This window comes from Hetaerina americana, unplaced genomic scaffold (genome assembly GCF_022747635.1).
Source record: "Hetaerina americana unplaced genomic scaffold, ioHetAmer1.1.p SCAF_3, whole genome shotgun sequence".
In the NCBI taxonomy this organism is placed as follows: Eukaryota; Metazoa; Arthropoda; class Insecta; order Odonata; family Calopterygidae; genus Hetaerina; species Hetaerina americana.
This window is the reverse complement of record NW_027286874.1, coordinates 21,917,416-21,937,194: the sequence shown is the minus strand read 5'-3', so window position 1 is coordinate 21,937,194 and position 19,779 is coordinate 21,917,416. Positions and strand designations below refer to the sequence as shown.

Below are 19,779 nucleotides of genomic sequence, written 5' to 3'. Positions count from 1 at the left end.
AAGAAAGCAAATGCAACCCCAGAGCGGGGGAGGGCAAAACATCGCCAATTCCGCACGGCATCTGCTGTATTCGCGGCCACCGACGGCGGCACATTTCCCCAGTGCCTTAACCCCAAACGCTTTATCTCTTCGGGCTAAACGGACATTTTCAAATAGAGGTGGCGGTGTGTGCTCTTATCGATAGCTTCTGCTATACTCGACCCTGGAAGTGTTCCGGCATGCATTTATTTTCGGATGGCCCTGAGAAGATAGTGAACGAGTAGGATCCCAACGTTGGCTTGCGTGAGGAAGAAAATGAGATCCGGGATCCCAACGACAACGAAGGCGACAGCATCAGTAGCCGACCAGGCTAGCTCGGGGTACTTGTGCAAGTATAACGCGCGTGCCGACCGAATCGAATTTCCGGGTACCCTGTCTCACGAATTTTGGATTCGTTGTCACGTGAAGGCTTTCCTATAGGCGCACGTCCGTGGTGCGAGATGACATGATTTAAATAGCCAATAGCCTATACAGTGGACATTATTTAAATAGCCAATTTAACGACGGGTTTAAAGTCGGATGGTGCATAAGAAATTAGAGAGGAAACACCTGGAAATCGGAGATCCTAATGGGCTTCAATTAGCCGATCGCCTCGAAACAAAACAAGATGTGTCGCTCGGCGAAAATAATTATGAAGAGCACTTAACGGGTCGAGGCGCATAGTAGTACTGCGGAAAAGAGTGCCCCCCTCCCGCTCACCATGAAACTCTACGCGTCGTGCCCGTCGGTCGGAGGGAATGATTAATATTAATTATGCACTTGAGTTTTTCAGTGCGCTAATAACAACATGGGCCACGGAGGAAAGGAAATGGCGGCGGTGGAACGTCATGAAAAATTAGGCGGAACAAGAGCCAACAAAACGTCCGGAATGGAAAGAAAGAGGCGGGAATGGAAGGTTGAAATGCGAGGGAGGATGGAAAATGAAACAAGTGGGAGGCAGGAGGTGGAGGTCGCGGTGGGCATTAAACGGAGAGGAAAGCGAGGGTAGGGAGGAAGAGGTGGAATGCCGAGGGGAGAGTGAGAGAGGGCAGATAACGCGAAAACAGGGCGAGATGGTTTAGCGGCGACCGAGCAGCCTGGGCGATGGAGGGCGCAGTGGCCGGGGGATGAGCCTTCGTGACAGGCGCTTAGCATGGCTTACTGCGCCGCCTAGCGGCCCCTTTTATACAGAGCGCAAGTTGCGAGATCGAGGGGGTTATTCGAGGGAGAAGGGGGGTTTGAAAAGGGATGGGAAGTAGGAGGTGGAGGGGAAGCGACCATATACCTGCAGGAGTCCATGTACGAGGGTGGGTGTGTAATCGTTGTGCAAATACATACGTATACCCCCTTGTGGCGTGTGTCCTCACCCGCCAATCACGGACTTTAACGGCCTTGTGGGCGGGGACGGAGGAAGGAGGAGGGGTTAGGGGGAACGGACGGCGGCACTGTGGATGCAGCCAGGCAGTCGGGGTGACGTGCATGGTTTGGAGCACGAGCGAAAAAAAATGCACGGGCATTCATGTTAGAGGGGCGTAATATGGCAGGCGAGTTGAGGAAATTTTTCGAGAAAATATTGTCGTTCTTTCTCTCTCTATTTATGCCATAATCATTTTTTTTCCTACCGTGAAAGGGCGCGAGAGAGGAAACACCTTTCCAAACAATTTTTTTTTTTAACCTCCTCCCCCATCAGGAAGGAATGCAAATCACGTGAAGCTTACGTTGCAAGGGTATTTATAGGATGTGGTTAATTCCAAGAGGAGAATGAAGGGGAGCTTCCGGTTTTATTAGTTTTGTCAAAGGGCACGAGTGCAGCACGTATGTCGCGAGAATTCGCGTCACACATTCGCCTGCCCATCCGTTCGTCATCTGTACGACGCGGCGTTATGCCGGAGGTGCCTTACAAACGCCGACTCTTGCTCGAGTCGCCAAAAGGCATTGATCCGAGGGATAAATTCACCGATAATGCAATGGAATAAAACCTCATCGTCACCTTTTATATTGTGTGGATATGAATTTAAATACATCCAACGTAATTAAACCTTTGTTGTCGGAAATATTTACTTTGCTGTCTCATTTTTTTATTAATGCACTCATCTCATATTAAGGAGATCTAGAGATTTGAACTGCTATATATATATATATATAGTCTGAGTTAGAATCAATTGAATTAGTATCCCATCTCATAAAAGATGATAGTGAACATGAAATGGCAAAAATGGTACCAACGATCCTATCATGTCTCGCGGAGTATATCAAATTTCCCCAATTCAGGTGGAGTAATAACAATTACAAACATCTATCTGTCGTCTTCTCCTAGATTATCAAATAGGCTTCAAAATAAATTTAATTTTTATGAGTTATTGAAATTTTAATTTCACTCAGGGAAAAGTGTACATTTATATGAACTGGTAATATTTTTGCTCATTTCCATGTCGTTTGTCCTCATAGAAATATTGTTGGTCTGTCACCAATCCAATTATCCAATTGATCCAATTATCTTTTTTTTTTTTTTTAAGTAATCTACCGGTTAAGGTAGGTTTTTGGACTGACACAACTACCAAACAAATATTTTATTACTCCTAACAAAACACAAAATCAATCATCCTACTCTATATCAGGTCCCTCTTCATCTCTGAGTACTTCCTTCCTCCCTTCATCCCGTCCAACAACCCTATCCTGTTCCTTCCCTTTCCTCTTTTGCCCAACATTCTACCCTCTATCACAGTCTTCAACATCCCACTGCCGGTCAACACCCCCTTCATCCACTTTTCCTGCCTCCATAGGATTGCTCCCAACAAACCCCTCTCTTCGCCCACCATACCAAGTACTTCCTCATTTGTTTTCTTCTCTGTCCATTTCACCTTCTCCATTCTTCTCCACACCCACATTTCAAAAGCCTCCAATCTACGTCTATCCTCCTGCTTCAATGACCACGTTTCCGCTCCGTACATAGCTACGCTCCATATCAAAGTTTTTACGAGTCTTTTCTTAACATCCTTACTCAAAGTCCCTGTCATCAACTCCCTCCTCCTTGTGAAAGCCTCTTTGCCTAGCGCAATTCTTCTCCTTACGTCCCTACTACTTTGACCGTGTTGGTCCAAAACACTACCGAGATACGTAAACTGTTCTACCTGCTCTAGCTTTTGCCCTCCTATTTTAATGTTAAGCTTGGCCTTTTTCTTTCTAGAAAATCGCATAACCTTTGTTTTATTAATATTGATTCTCATCCCATACCTGTCGCACTGAATTTCCAATTCACTAAGCAATGCTTGCAGCCCCTTGGCTGACTGACAAACTAAAGCTTGGTCATCAGCAAACCTAACTGATTTTACGAATTCCCCGCCCACTTTCATTCCTACCTCGAGTTCTTCCCATGCCTCTTTGATCATTTCTTCTGCGTACAGGTTGAACAGCAACGGTGATAATGGGCAACCCTGCCTTACACCCCTTCCTAACACTGCCCATCCTGACTCCCCGTTTCCCACCCTCACCTGAGCAGTCTGAGACATGTACAGGTTGCGGATTAGCCTCCTTTCCCTCCAATCTATTCCTATTTTCTGCAATATACTCATTAGTTTTTCCCAATTTACTCTATCAAACGCTTTTTCGAAATCTACGAAACAGGCAAATACCTCCTGGTTGTGTTCTATATTCCTCTCGATTAATAATCTCATTACTGCAATGGCATCACGCGTACCTCTCCCCTTCCTAAACCCAAACTGATCATCCCCTAAGTAATCATTTGCCCTACTCTCTATCCTTTTGTTTATGATCCTGAGAACAACCTTAGCTGCGTGGGATATCAAACTAATTGTCCTATAGTCCTCACATGACGTGGCCTTTACCTTTTTCGGAATAGGAACTAAAACTGATCTCACAAAGTCTTCCGGCCAGATTCCCTCCTCATAAATACTACGGATCAGCCCATATAGCCTCTTCCTCCCACATTTTCCCAAGCATTTCAAAAGTTCCACGGGAATGTTATCTACCCCCACGGCCTTATTTAGTTTCATCTCCCTTAATGCCCTTTCTATCTCATTGTCTAGTATGCCTGGACCTAAGCTATCTTCCTCTACGTCATGTTCCTTTTCAATGTCTAACTTTGTTGGTCTAAGCTCTTTACTATACAGTTCTTCTACATATTCCTTCCATCTCTCTTGGATCTTTCCTGCGTCAACTATTACCCTACCGGCCTTATCTCTAACTGCTATCGTTGATCTCCCTTTCTTACTTCCCGATAAAGATTTAACTATGCTGTAAAGCGCACCGATTTCCCCCTTCCTCTGCAGACTTTCCATATTCTCGCACTGCGTCTTCCACCATGCTTCCTTTGCTTTATTTGTTGCCCGCCTCAATTTATTGTTCAATTCTTTGTACTTCATTTTGCCTAATTCTGTATTTATATTCTTCCATTTTCGCCGCTCATCCATTTTTGTAATCATCTCATCCGTGATCCATGGTTTACGAGTCCTTTTAGCGTTAACGGTTCCAATAGTGTCTTTTGCCGCTTTAGACAACCCTTTTTTGATACATTCCCATTTTTCTTCAATAGTACTTAGCTCTTTACCGTCCTCCATGATTTTCTCTACCGCCTGTTTGTATTCCTTTCTTTTCAACCCATTTAATGGTTCTACATTCCATTTTCTAACTCGCCGCCCCTGCCTTATCTTTTTAAAACGTACGCTACATTTCATAACAACTAAATTGTGGTCTGAGTCCGCATCCGCTCCCGGGAAGCTGTGGGAATTTATCACACTGTTTCTAAACCTGTGTCTAACCAGGATATAATCTAGCTGATATCTTCCCGAGTCACCTGGCATTTTCCATGTATACCTGCGTCTTTTGTGGTGTCTGAACCAAGTGTTGGTGATAACTAACCCCTGTCTCCTGCAGAACTCAACTGCTTTCTCCCCGCGGTCATTCCTCGTGCCTAAACCGTAGTCCCCCACCTCATCACCATCTCTTCCTTCGCCTACTGTCGCATTCCAATCCCCCATCACTATCAAATGTTTCCCTGCAGGAACACATGCAATCATGTCCTCTAACTGATCGTATATCCTATCGACCTCTTCTTCCTTATGGTTGCTCGGTGGCATGTATACCTGGATAATAACTAAGTTCGTCGGTTCTGCTTTTATCTCCACTAGTAGTATTCTATCATTTACCTGCTCTATGTTGACTACGCTTCTTCCTACCTCTTCATTTAATACTATGGCAACCCCTCGTTGGCTCTCGTCCCCACCGCTGTATATTATTCTATACTTATCACTCCAGTAATCCCCGCTATCTTTCCATCTCACCTCGCATAGACCTAAAATATCTATATTTCCCCTTTCCATCTCTCGCTTAACATTCTCCAATTTCCCCGTCCTCATCATTGTCCTAACATTCCACGTTCCTATTCTAACTAATTTGGTCTTCTTCTCCTGCGTCTTCTGTCCTGCTGCTGCTGGTTTTCCCTTGCAAGGGTTTCGTGGGATGACGACCGCGGAAGCCTTGCCTCCCCCGCTGCCGGGCACGACACACGGCCGATTGGGCCGAGCCCCGTGGTTGCCAGGACTCAAAATATCTCTCTTGTCCATCACATTGTTCTTGGGAATGATAATTGAGGTGGTTTCCCGTTGCCTTCCTCAATAGTGTTTTTAACGTGACACCATCACTTACTGGCCGCCCCACTGGGGTCAGACGCCATTGCAGCCGCCTCACTGAGGAACAGACGCTGCGTGGACTACCTTTCGTCTGGCTCCTAACCTTCGACCTATCTGGCATGGGTGACCCTACCAGGAGCAATTTTTATTACTCCCGCCAGTACAGCTCTAGGGGTCATCGGAACGCACAAGCCCTTCCACCACGTCAAGGTTGTAGTCCGGGGAGGGCCAATTATCTTATCCAATACTAATTTTTCCTCCGGTCAGTTCTTCCTTCCGTCTTTCTGTACTTAACCCATGTATTTGCCAAGTAGTCCATCATTATGAGACCTTTAATTACCATATGTTACTTGGAATTCAGTATAAAAGTTCTCTTCCAAATACTAATAATTATAAAAAAGGATTTTATCCACTTAAACACAGAATGCCATTCTGTAATTAAATCTGAGATACAGGAATCATTCGTGTACGCAAATAATGTCGACGGTCTAAGCAAAACTCTCTCACCACTATCCATGCATATTTTTTTCTAGGAAAAAAATTTACATGTTCCATTAATCTCAAAAGTACAGCTTCACCGTGACAAATGGTTATCAGTGAATGAGTATATGTACAGCCTTAGAATTCGTTTAAAACAAGTAAACCGTTTTCTCTGCAGCTCTCCCAATATATTGTAAATATAACATAAAGAAAACTGCTTAAATATTCTGTTTGCTCTTTCAAGGAACGTAAGGATCATTCGAAAAATGAGTACATCTCATAAAATTACGATTTGTTTTACGCATAATGTTGTCCACATAAGTGCATGCATGCCCCCTTGCATGAAGTGCATTGTGACATGTCTTATTCATGTCACAATGTAAGCCTGTATGAAATTTTATCATACAGAACAAGGGGCAGTGCACCTATGAGAGTCAATATTTCACATCTTGTCATTCTTTTGATAGACATTATACATGCCTAGTACAACCTTAGAGAATTCCTCTAATTTTAATTTTTTTTTAATGGTGAGGCGAACGGAAATTCGGTCACGAAGAGAGACATTAGCTGCCAAACACGACCACTATACATAACTGAGAATATAATTTATCGGTTGTAAGGACTGCATACTTGTATGTGAATGAAATGCAAGATCTCATAAGAAGACTATAATTTGGGTTTCCTGTTACCTATGGAGTGTCTGTGGACCTTACCTGGGGAAATTGGCGTGTTACCAAAATTCGTAAACCTCTTCATCAGTGCGTCACCTCTAGAAAATGGCTCATTGTGTTTACATAAAAATAAGAAAAAGACATATCCTACAGGGAAAGAAGATACCCATCATTTCGTGACAAAACTCACTGTCCCTACAAAATCTCCTCGTTCAACAAACGGGGCTGAATTATTTTACATAAGTCAAGGTTTTACGTATACCACTTTTTTCTTCGTGAAAAATGTTGGAAATGCCTCTTGAAAATACATCTTTTATTTCTTCATCATGTATATAGAAGAACAAGAAAAAGAGAACGAGAGTCCTATGCTCAACAGAGAATTTTTAACTACGTATTTATGAGTTGAAAGATAATATTTAATAACAATAATAGTACAAATTATTACTATTGATTATTATAGCACAGCATAATAATTAACTAAATATGAAATATATTAAGCTGTTTTAAAATAAAAATTTCGTGGCTTGAAATAGGTGATTGCTCTATTTTCATTCATTTTTAGATCTCAAAGGTAACAGTAATTAAAATAAAATAAAACCGTTAATGGAAAGACAATGGAGTAAAATAAAAGAATATTTAAAAAAATATTTCGAGTGCGGAATTTAATTGTGACTTTTGTATAAAACCAAGGCAAACGTTTCTTTACACTTTAATTGCCTCATAAAATTAACTTCTACAAAACAGTCATTGACACAGGATTAGGTACGAAATTGGAAAATTATAGAATCATACGACACGTTCGAAGGATATCGTCCAATATCCTGAGATTCCGTAAGTGGCTATTTCAGCGATGCTACGAGAAATGAGTTCAAACGGTGGGAGTTAAGACGTTGAGGTTATTAACCAAGATTGTGTCCGATCACCATCTGCATCACCGTTTTAATCCGTCTTATCTCCACGTATTCTTGGGTTTACTTTTTTCAGCTTCGACGCAGGATCCTGAGAGTCAATCCCCCCTTAAAAACTCGCAGCCGGCTCGGGCTACTAGGCCACTGGCTAACCATTCTGAGATCACCATTTTCTACGCCCCGCAAAATGACGCCTTTTATTCTCCCACGTCAGGCGGCTCACTAGGGCCATCGAATGTGAACAGCAGAGTGGACCATACTATAGACGGGAATGGGTATTAGGAAATTAGTATGGGCAAAAGGAAATTAAGCTAATATTTTAGAAATAAAAAATAACCAAAAAGACAGTGGAGCGAACATTGAGATGACTAAAAATAATTTTCAACAGTAGTTTTTGTCGTAATTTTATTTGAATTCCTCATTTCCTTAAGGTTGCCCTTTTCTAACTTCTGTTAGCTGAATTCCAACGCTGTAATTTGCGCACCAAACACGGCTATTTTAAGCGATATTCAAAAAGGGATACGTAATCCAACTTAATATTAAGTTCTTCATTAAGCGAATTACTGAATTAAATTACAACTGCGATTGGAAAATGCAGAAAAGCATAATTAGTACCAATTCGTTGTGGTATTTCATTTCGTTCGGATAAATGCAAAAAGTATGCTTCTATCAAGATCAAAGATATTTTTATAAAAAAATTTATTTCGTTATAAAAATATTCACATTACTCTAATATGAATATTACTGTAATGTTAACATATTTTATTGATATATTCCACAAAAACATATTTAAAGAAGGACTGAAAAATATACATGTACCTTAATTTGCAGTCACATTAACCAAATCTAATTTTTACAAAATGTGGGAAATTGTTGCAGATTAATATGTTAAACGCTATGTGTTAACGCGATATGACATTGTTCAATCCAAATAAATGTTATCTACTGTAGATGCTCATGGGAAAAACGAAACCCTTTAAGGATAAAATCCATGAAATTTCTCAAAAGGGAGAGAACTACTGTGTGAAAGCAATCAGCTATAGATTTTTCATTGGATTGGCCAGGGTTTCAAAAGATGTCCATTCGAAGTAAACAAAATTTGTCGAAAACACAAGGGGGGAATATAAAATTTTCTAGGGTATTTGTATTTTCTTCTTTGCTACTATAGTAGAAATGAGCAAATTTGTTGGTCAGAAATTAATTATTAACGCTTAGAATAAGTCAGATTAATAAATAAAATATTAAAGTTTACAGAAATGTATGGAAATATTTTAACCAATATTACAGAGAATGGAACAGCATTCGGGAAGTGTAATGGAGAATGACGGATACTTTCCTTCTGACGAATAGGGTAATGGAACCTCCTATAGTTTAAATACCTCTCTATGTTTTCGTGCTTAGTTCACATTTATTTCTTTCCTGTCTCCATGCCCCCCCCCTGAACCCCTGTCTTCTCTTCCTCCTCCGCCGAACTCTTTTGGGCCATATGACCACGTCTCTCGTCATTTCCTAAATGGCTCTCCTTAATCCTTTCAGTGCCTACTTCACTCTCTTGATCCCTCAGCGGAGTGATACACACCCCGTCAAACAAATGAAGCGCTATCTGAGCAAAGGGAAGAGACACACTCGAAACTAGACAGGGAGATGCGAAGGGGAGTGGCAGGCAGAATTGGTGGGTGGAGACGAACAAGGGCGGGACAGAGTGGGAGAGAGGCCAGGACGCTGAAGTTTGTCATGAGTCAGAGGGAATGGGATAGAGATAGAGGGAAAAGAAGCTTACAAAAGATAATGAGGGATTACTGTAATTGCCACTCGGTGAGTGTGCGTGTAGGTGCTTCATGGGTAAGACCTAATGGCCAGTACCATTTGTTTGAAAAATCTAGAAGCCACCTAGAACAATATTTTTTTCTGATACCATTTTTAGCTATTCGCGTCTTCACTCGCGGTAAAACAACTATTGCAACTTATTTGACTTTAGAATAGAAAGCAATAACAATAGAAACAAATTAAGGATGGGCAGAAAAATATCCAAGCTTCGCGGTGACTTTGCAAAGATATAATGCTGGTATCAATTTTTAATTGGTGCTTGGAAAGCTTTTCGGATTAACCTCAGGGATATTAGAAGAATAATTGTAGGAACCAACGGTACTCTATGCCGTGCATCGGCAAATAATAATAATAATAATGTTGCAACAAGAAAAACGGTTCAAACCTTTCTAATTAAATTTGAATAACGTAGGAGATTACGGGGTAAAATAGAATGGTTGTTTCCAAAAGGGTTTTCACAACGAACCACGTTTTGAGGTGCGTGAAATAAACAGCTTTATTATTGCTATTATTAAATCCAAGTAGTAAAATATTGTAGAACTTGTAAAATAGATCGACCCAAAATTCAGTGGTGGTAAAATACAGACAAAATAAGGTTGAATTCCGTTAATCCCATTCAAATTAAAGTCATGAAAAATTATTTCATCTAAAAATAGATTATTTCTATTGTTTACAAATTTAAGGTTTCCCTATAATGAGCGACGTATAGACCCCTATTTGTAGGGTATAGTTTTGCCCAAATCTTAAAGGAAACAAAAAACGTCAAAAATGACTCTAAATTTAATGGTGCAAAACTAATATAATTTTACGAACTGAAATTGAAAATAATGAAAGCAACCTCAAAATAGTATTCTTACTAATTTATAAACTTAACCATTTTCTAATCCTTATTACTAAGAATTAATTAGTTACCAAAAACACAACGCATGCCACGAAGGTAAATCTTACGTTTGAGGGGGTTTAAACCGATAATCTAAACCCAACACCCGAGTGCGCTAAGAGCCTGATTGCTCCGAAGAGGTCAGAAAACACAACAAACTTTCCTGGAAGCTGCCTCATCAGCGGATTGAATGCCTTGTGGAAAAGTTAGAGGTTGCCGTTGAAATGGAACATTGCCGGGTTCTACTCCACGGGAACGACGGCGTTGGGGGCACTGCGGTAGTGGAAAATGAAAACTAACCTCTCTTTCCCCTCTCCTCTCCGTCCACTTCCCACCTACCCCTTGCCCCTTCATCTCACCAAGGCCCGCAGTCTTTCAACCGTTCTCCTCATTCCCGGCCACCACGTCCATCCGTGCGCTCCCGTCTATCGTAGGTACGAAATCCCTTCCTTTCAGTTTCCCTTCCTCTCTCTTCATTCCGTCCATCAACTTCCATTCACCTTGCGCTCCCACCTTTCTCCGTGAACTTCCTCTTCATCCCGCCTCACCTACATTTTCCCCATCACTCAATCTCCCCGCGTCTTTCCGACACTTACTCACTCTCTCCCGCCCGCCCGCCTCTCTTCCTCCTTGCCCGGCAAGAGAGTTTCAGCCCTTGTCATTAGCGTGGATGGATCTGCTAAACGGGGAGCCACAAAGAGATACATACAACGAGAGGGAGACAGAGAGGATCAACCCACGGCGAGGCGAGGGAGAGGAAGGGATGAGGACGGGGGTGAAAAGAAAGACTGGGTTCAGGACAGAGAGTCGAGAAGGGGGTGTTTGGGGAGGATGGGCTGTGATCTCGACGAAATGTATATCTCGGAGTGAGTGAGGGGACTGTGGGAGAGGGAGGGAGGGGGTGGTCAGAATCTGAGGTGAGGGAGGTTGACCTGCGGGTTGTGGGCGGGCATGGATGAACAATCACGGAATTTTCAGGACACGGGGATGCGGGACAAGACGGTCGCTCGGCCCGAAGTGGAATGCCTCCCCCGCTCTAATCGCCTCTTCCGTGCCCTCCATTGCAATCCACTCTCTTACGTCTCCGCCTCCGACCACCTCCCAACTAATTTCTATCATCCCTCTCCCTCCCCCCGTCTTCTTCCCGCCCCCTCTTCCTCGGCGCCACGCCTTCCGTTCCATCTCTCCAACTTCCTCACTCCTAGGTCCACCCATAAACCAAAAACTCGTTTTTGCCCTTGCCTTCGCCCTACCTAGATTCACCACATTATTAGAAGGATATATAATTCACCGAAATGTTAGGAATGTGAAATCGTGGATTACAGACTTTAATGGCGTCGTTGAAGTGCACTTATTTTCGCATTTTGAAAAACACAGATACAATCAAAAAGTTGATTAAATGGAGAACCACTATACTTTGCGGTTTCAGGCTTCACTTCGTGGAATTATTTGATATCCATATTAAAAGATTTTGTACTTTCCCTCCGAAAAGGAAATGGTGGAAATAAAAGGTGGAAAAGCACAAAATCTGTTTAATATGGATAGAGAACTACTGTTAACTAATTACTGTTAACTAATGAGAAGTAAAATGAAAAATATCGCATGGATTATCAAAGTTTTTAGTCACATTTAGAGGCTATTATTTATTAACCCACTCAGTAGTTGAATTCATCAAAACCGCGGACAATGCATCATAAGTTAATTAATTTTAATTCGTTAAGAATATAAATTCAGAGACCATTGAAATACAATTTCGTAAATATAGAAAGTGCATTTATTTCCTTGCATGCGAAGAGCATCTATCGATGGAATTGGAATATCAAGTTCTTGAACGAGCGAATTTGTACAAGATATCTGTAGCACCTGTAAGCCAAATGCTTGAAAACATTCTGGGAGAAATTTTTTAAGTAATACATGATTGCAACTGGATAACATTTTCTTTTTTCACTTTAACTTTATGATGACACATATGACTAATCAACTTACTAAAAGAGAAAATTGTGAAAGCCTTTGGTTTGGGCCATTGATTTAGTATACCTAGAGGTAGCAGAAAAAGTCCAAAATTTGATGAAGATCAACATGGGTTGATCTTCATCAATTGAACGACTTCAAAGAAAGAGGTCCGCAATCGACAGGAAGATCTCCAATCACAATGGGGCGGAGCGAGCTTTATCTTACTTAATGAAAGATCAGGCGTTACTCCCCGATTCAGGGTTCACAGCGTTTAGGGCGAAGTTCGGAAGTGGTTGAATACAAGTGGTATTACCGGTTACCAAACTCGGCCTTTCGTTTTCATTAAAATCACAAGGCCCACTGGCTCTCGTCGTCTCGTTTCAACGGTGGTGGACTGTTGAATGAAATACTTGCCGGTTGCACCAGGCACTCGAGTGGAGAAGCATCACTAATTCGCATGCGAGATTCCCTTTTATTCCTTGCCCTAATGAGAGGATGCTACTACCATCGGCGTATTTGATATCCCGGCACGCGCGCACACACACACACTCACCTAGGCCAATCCCCTTCCTTCGACATGCTCGTAAGCTTTCTAATTTGCCTTATACTCGTCCAAACCGATACCCTTCACCAGCCCACACACCGAATCCTCCCCCTCATCTCCCTCTCCCAGATGCCATCCAGGTAAAGAGGAAAGAGCACCCCGCGACGCAACGCTCATACACGCACCCTAAAATGGCCATAGACAGACGACGTGCACGGGGCGGGGTGCGGCTTAGGATGAGAGAAGGTTATCTCGTTCCCCTCCCCCCGTTCTCCACCAGAGCCACACACAACAAAATCCCCGACTCCCCTCGCCCCCCCCTTTCTTCTAATTCTCTTGACGATGGAAGAAGATACGCAGAAAGGGGCCATGTGATATGGGCAAGGGGAGGTGGATAGAAAGGAGCGGGGGAGGTCACAGAGCGTCTGTGTGTGATAGAAGGGGGGATTGAGGGGGGGAGGGGAAAAGGTAGATTTCCTCGAGGTTGACGATAGGGAGGGAGAGATGGGAGAAAGGAGGGGTGGGAGGCGTGTGAGAGAGGTTGAGGTGTAGGGGTCGGAAGGGAAGCATGGCGAACCACCGTGTATGTACACTGCGAGGCGCTTTGGTTACGCCGTGCCTCATTAGCCTCGAGAGTCTCCCTCCGCCGCCGATACAGCCACGTCAAGTCCTCTCCCAGCCTCTAATGCCTCTCGTTCCCTTCCTATCTTTGTCACTGTGGACCTCCCACTCGTGCGCTGCATTCTCCACCTCCCTCCTAGCCCGGATTCTCCTTCGGCCTCCCTCCACCGCCTCTGGTAATAAATGCGAGGGCTGAGGGTGGAAGGGATGAACGGGACACGTTTGAGGCTTCCACGAGGGATGATGGCACGAGAGGGGAATCACTCATTGGGTGTGTGTGTGTGAGTTTTGTTACGGTGCCAGTGGGTTTACCCGGGGGGGGGTTGGGGAGGTTGAAATGTATCGCGCCGAGATTCGAGGAGAGTATGGGCCGCAAGAAGGATGAATAGTGAGAAACCTGGCGCTGCCATTAATACTCTCGTGAATACACTTGGCAGAGGTTTCACGATCTCTCTCGACTAAGCTCAAGAATGTTAGGAATATGATACCTTGGAGGAAAGAATTTAATGATATAATGAGTCTGAGGAGTGGTTGCGGTATGTGTCGCGATGAATTGAGAATTTCAGGAGTAAGACTTGAATATCGTACTGTGGTATTTCTACATTCAACATATTCAGGCGATATGTAGTGGAAGTTCGTCACTATGAAAAAAATGAAATTTGCACTTATCTACAGATTTATTTGTAACGCACAACGCGTTTCAGTTCATCGAACCACCTTCAGGTACAATATCTTGTTCCTGAAGATGGTTTGATGAACTGAAACGCGTTGTGCGTTACAAATAAATCTCTGGAAAAGTGCAAATTTTGTTTTTCTCATAATGGCTTTTTTTTAGAATAAATTTTTTCAAACATCTGACAGTATTTCTCAGGTAATATAGGGTGCATTCCAAATGGTATTTAATGAGTTCTCAAACAACATCACGCTTCTCATTGTACTTCTCCTTAACAATGAGATTAGAGAGAAAATTTTTCTCTAATGATGATTTTATAAAATTGAAAAGAATGAATTTCAGCATTTTAAATAAAATACAGTTGGTCGGCATGGAGTAACTAATAATTCTGTTGGGAATATAATTTTTTCATAGGCTTAATTGACCAAAAAATGGATTGAAAGAGAGGCTTTAATATAAACTCTTTTGGAATAAATGAAAAATTGTATCATCCATATTTTACTTTGCAACATTTATACTCTGGTACAAGTCACAATGCCTTTCTGCTGCAAATGGATACTCGTATCTTACGAAAATGGTCACGTTCAGGTGTCAATCCATTTTGGATAGGCATACAAAGGAATAATAAGATATCATATGCTGCCCGGGTGAAGGTTACGTGGGAGGAGAAGGTAGGAAGCAAGTAGAAAGGTTAATGCTGCACTATTCGTAAAAACTAGTGTTGCGGAAACGAATTTCGCAAAATTCAACCAAGTTTAAGAGAAAAAGTCAGGGAATTTTTGTGAATCAAGGGAGCCACTTGTGAAACTCTATCCAATTTTTCCTACACCTAATAATGATGCGTAGTGAGCGTGAGAGAAAAATCCCAAGCAGTGTGGTCGTGTGGAACTCTTTTTTCGTTTTAAGAGTATACGATAAAGATTATTTCCCTCCCCAAATAAAAATTATCATTAACAAACGATAAGATTCGAAGCCTTACCATTACTACTCCCCCAGTCCAGTCGCGGTTTCAGCGTAATGGTCACCAGGAGCGTTGATGAGCTGCACTGAGCCTGCGGTATGGTAGCGAATCTCCCTTGAAATATTATTTAGCCATGATTTAACATTATTTAATGAACATTCCATTTTTATGATGAAATTGGGTAATGAAAGCAGAGCATATAGCCATTATTAGTCTGGTATCTTACCTACTAGTAACCAAACTTTGTATATATACTAGGGCTCTAATTTCCACACCCGTAAGTGTTGAAAGACTATGTTGCAAATGCTGCCAAACACTGAGTATTGCGAGCATTGAAGGTGCACACCTGAAATGCTCGCTTTCGACATTGCCGCTTTTAGCCACAGGAAAAGGAATCCTCACCTACGAGCCTTATACGGTTGTTTGGAAATTGTAGAGACAAAGTTAGAAACAAAGAAAAATATGAAAGGTGACATATAATGATCACCTCACCAAATTATTCTCTGAAGGTGGGTTTTTATTATTAAAATAGGTCGCAACCTCACAATTTTTATTTAAGGAGTCTTTCAAGGAGCCAATTAAAAATATGCTAATATAAGACGGATAAAATGGACCGACTTTCAGGTTGTTTGACTAAAGGTGTGCTGGGACCATCATTCAAATTTGATCATAGTCCGCTCTTCATCAACAGAAGAGGTTACCCAAACCCCTAGACCACCACGCCTTTAATATAAATTCAACATGTCACGTTTAATGGAATATAGAGTGATACACCTTAGGAATAACCTCCCCAAAAGTATGAGCCAAGGCAATGAATTAACAATAAGAATAAATATCTAACGACCATAATCAGCTCCAAAATTCCTCCTCTCGGCTTCACCCCGGAACCCCCAAGCTTCCTCGCCCTCATTAAAGCCTCCTCGCGGACATTCCGGAGCACTCACGCCGCCGACGACGGGCTGTCTTCCAACCCATTCGAAGGGCCAACGCTCCCCAGTGCCAGCCTACTTAATCGGCCTCGCGCCGTGCATTTTCCTTGACCACGCATCCCCAATTCAATCTCTACCGAACACATGCCATGTGGGCATTAGATAGGACCCTCCCCCGGTAATTCCCCGGTCACGCCCAGGAGCCCCGCCTTCCATATATCCCGGCGAATGTCCGTGGCACGCACGCACGCATACACGAGGAACGCTGCGGGAAATGAGAGGGCTCCTTGGGAGTGGGGCGGCTGCCGCCCTCACGCCTTCACCCCCTTGTCCCCCTTCAAAAGGGAAGGGCTGAGTGCGCCACTCCAAGGCGTGCGGGTGGACCGAGTACTTAGTCCGCGGCACGGCTGGAAAATAATTAATGAGGCGTCATGGCTAAGGTGTGCCTCCGATGCATAGAGTGAGGGGGAAGGATGGAGTGAGAGGGAGAGAGAGAGAGAGAGAGAGAGAGAAAGATGGATTCAGAATTGTGGGGAGAACGGGAGAGTGGAAGGGGGGAGGAGGGAAATGAGTCGTCGCGTCTCACAGAATAGAACGTTGAGGAAGAGCTCTCGCTTCATCTTCTCCCTTTCTTCCTCACTCCCGCGGAGACGGTCGGCGGGAGGTGGGAGCGAGGGGGAGATTTTGGAGGGAGGGTTGGCTTTCGTTGTCGCCCCCATAGGGTGGCGAAGGGGTGTGGGTGACGGTCAGGAGAAGATGAGCGAGAGGGAGCGCCAAGGGGGAGCAAATTAGCGCCTTAAAAATTGGATGCCGTGGACTAACAAGGTCGCTCGCGAGAGAGATGAGATTGCGGCGTGGCTCTTGTGGCCTGCATCCTTCCCTCCTCCCGACGCACCCCACTCACCCCACCGCTTTCTTCCAGGGAGGCGGGGGAGGAGCGACGGGGTAAGGGAGCGGAACCCTAGCGGCGAACTCGAACGGGGCTGGCGGAGAGGAGGAATGAAAGAAAAGGGAGCAGGAAAAAGGGGAATGTTTGACGGAAGGAGAGAGTAGAAGAAATACGAGCAACATTCTCCGAAGGAAGACATGAAAATCGCTAAATCATTGGTATGAATGTGCACAGTATGTTTGGCAGGAGGGATAATTTGTTTTATGCACGTATTTCCACCAAAAAATGGTAAAAACAAAATAATATTATTTCGGCGAGAAAAACGGGCAGTGAAGAAAATCTGTCTTAAGGAAATAAATTTCGAAGAAATGACTTAAAAACTGGGTAAAATGGGCTAAGAGATAGAAAACTACGGCACTCCCGAAGAAATGTAAGGTTAAATATTTGCCATGCATCAGTTAGTTGAACAGAGTTTGCTAATAAGGTAGTGGCATGGGTGACGAAGACTTAAACAAGCTGGAATGAGAAGGGAAGGAAATTAGTGGATTAGGTCCGTGGGAACGGGGAGACGACTTGAGTGTGAATAAGGGTAAGAGGGAAAAATGGTCGTTATTCAGCGTTTTAATCACGATGCAAGATGATTAGTATTAATAATGCAGAGGCGTGAGGGGGTGAGAGTGAGAGAGAGTGAGAGAGAGTGAGAGAGAGTATGAGTGATACAGAGAAAGAGGGGGAGAGAGCGAGAGGAAGAAATTTCCGGTCGTGCAAGTGAAGAATGTATGAGTAATTTAGTGAAGATACTGCGGTGAAAACATGGTGGCGAAGTATGTAGTGGAATTCTTAAAATGAAAATTTTCGGAGAAAAGAGAGAGACAATGTCACGTTATTTGCACATTCGTGAGGGGAACTCGTGAACTAACTCAAGGATGGGTTATAATGACAAAGTTTATTCGCAAGCGTTTTCCGTTTTAAATTTTGGAAAAAATAAATTGAAAATGCCTCGTTATTACACGTATATAGCATCGGATTTTGTTCGACAATATTAGTTTACTTCCAGTAATTTCTATTGCTTTATAATAAGTTGAATCAGCATCATATGTTATATCATCACTAACGCTCACAACTGTGTGTTCCAAAATATATTCTTATAATATAACAGAGAGAAAAAATAATTCCTGAATGTTACAATTAATACTAGCTTAAAACTTTTAACTATCAGTTTTAAATCAGTCTCTATGAATTGAAGGACTATTGCAAATGTGTTTTTCAATTATTTTCCACTGGCGACCATGATGCTAAATGAAAGAATATGCTTCATTATAAATAAAATATAATTCACTATGAGATAAACGTGATATTTTTCCATGAAGTGCAGAGACCATTTATCGTCTGATCTGATATCAATGTATTTTGTGCTACTTTTTAAACAAAGGCTGGCGAGGATTCAATGAGTTACCGTTATGAATTAGCGAATAAAGTGGACCATTTCTCCAGAGGTAAAGCCACTCTCAATGCCCTGTTTCTCAGGTGAACGTTGCCCTCAGGGCAGTAATTATCCTCTATCCTCGAACGACGCTATTTGGAAATGCAACATCCTTGTCTCCATTTTTTTTCCTCTTTGCCCCGTTATATATCTGTGGCCCCTTCGTAAGAAAACCCGATATTATTTTTAGCCTATGTAGAGGTTTATATTTTTTTTCTCTTTTCTGCGAAAAATAATAATTCTTTCGCCTCTATTTAAACTTTTCATTAAAACAGCACCATGGGTTTCTTGCCGCAAAAGCACACAAACACGTCCACGCACAAATACACGTATACACGCGCGCGCGGGTGGATGAATGAGGAGCCAAGTACTCCTACATCTCGGAGGTAACGAATGCCAAGAAAAAAAGACAGCCTATTGGCAGTGAGGGGAAAAAGAGAGGGAGACTTAGATCCTTTGGCTCAAACAAGGGGGCGCATAATGAGACACCAGCGGGGCTGAATAAATGGCGCCTGGATGTGGCTGCGAGAAGAGCAAATAATTATGGTTATTCAAGCGCGGCCTCTCTCTCTAATTTCTTTACTTCCTCCTTCTCAATCCGTTGAAAAATAAATTTCTTGGAAGGAGAGAAGGCGACGGAAGAGAGGATGCTGAGAAAAATGTGTGTATAAAATAAGAACTGGGTTAAAGCCAGGTTTTCAGAAGTGATATTTGCCTCATTATACGGCCGTCTCAGGAAACGAAGAATAATAAAAACGCGCTTTGGCTTGTTAAACTATTTTTTCGCTCCCATATTAAGGCCTACCCCTATTTCTTTCTGAGTAGACCTCGTTCTTTTCGAAATCCATAACCTCATAGCGTAACATAATATCATTTGCAATTCTCGATGGTGACTGGGAAGCGCGTTAATTTCTTTGGCTCCGCTAATTCAAGCAATTTCCCTTCCGGCAGGATGATTCTCTGATAACCTAATGTGTTAGAACTTAAGGCCCATGATCCTTTTGAACTCGCCATGAATATACCTCATTTCTCTTCCTTCCATCACATATTATTCAGTGCAATGATTTCTTATACTGTTGCTCGGTTAAAAAGGATATTACCAGAATATGAGGAGCAGATATTTGTCCCCCAAGCTGCATGTGTCAAATATTTTTGGGAGTAAATCCAATTATCAATACATTCAAGATGACGAAAGGTGAAATCTGGAAAGATGTTTAAAATATAATTCTACAATTGGAGATATAATTCACTTTCACGACTTTTACAATATCACCTGGGAAAGAGCTCTCCTTTG

General features: G+C 42.6%; 1 protein-coding gene across 1 annotated transcript in view; it reads right to left on the bottom strand.

Moving 5' to 3' along the window:
• LOC139691099 (discoidin domain-containing receptor 2-like) overlaps positions 1-19,779 on the bottom strand; it is a 438,203-nt gene that overhangs the window by 140,086 nt on the left and 278,338 nt on the right. The window lies entirely within an intron of this gene.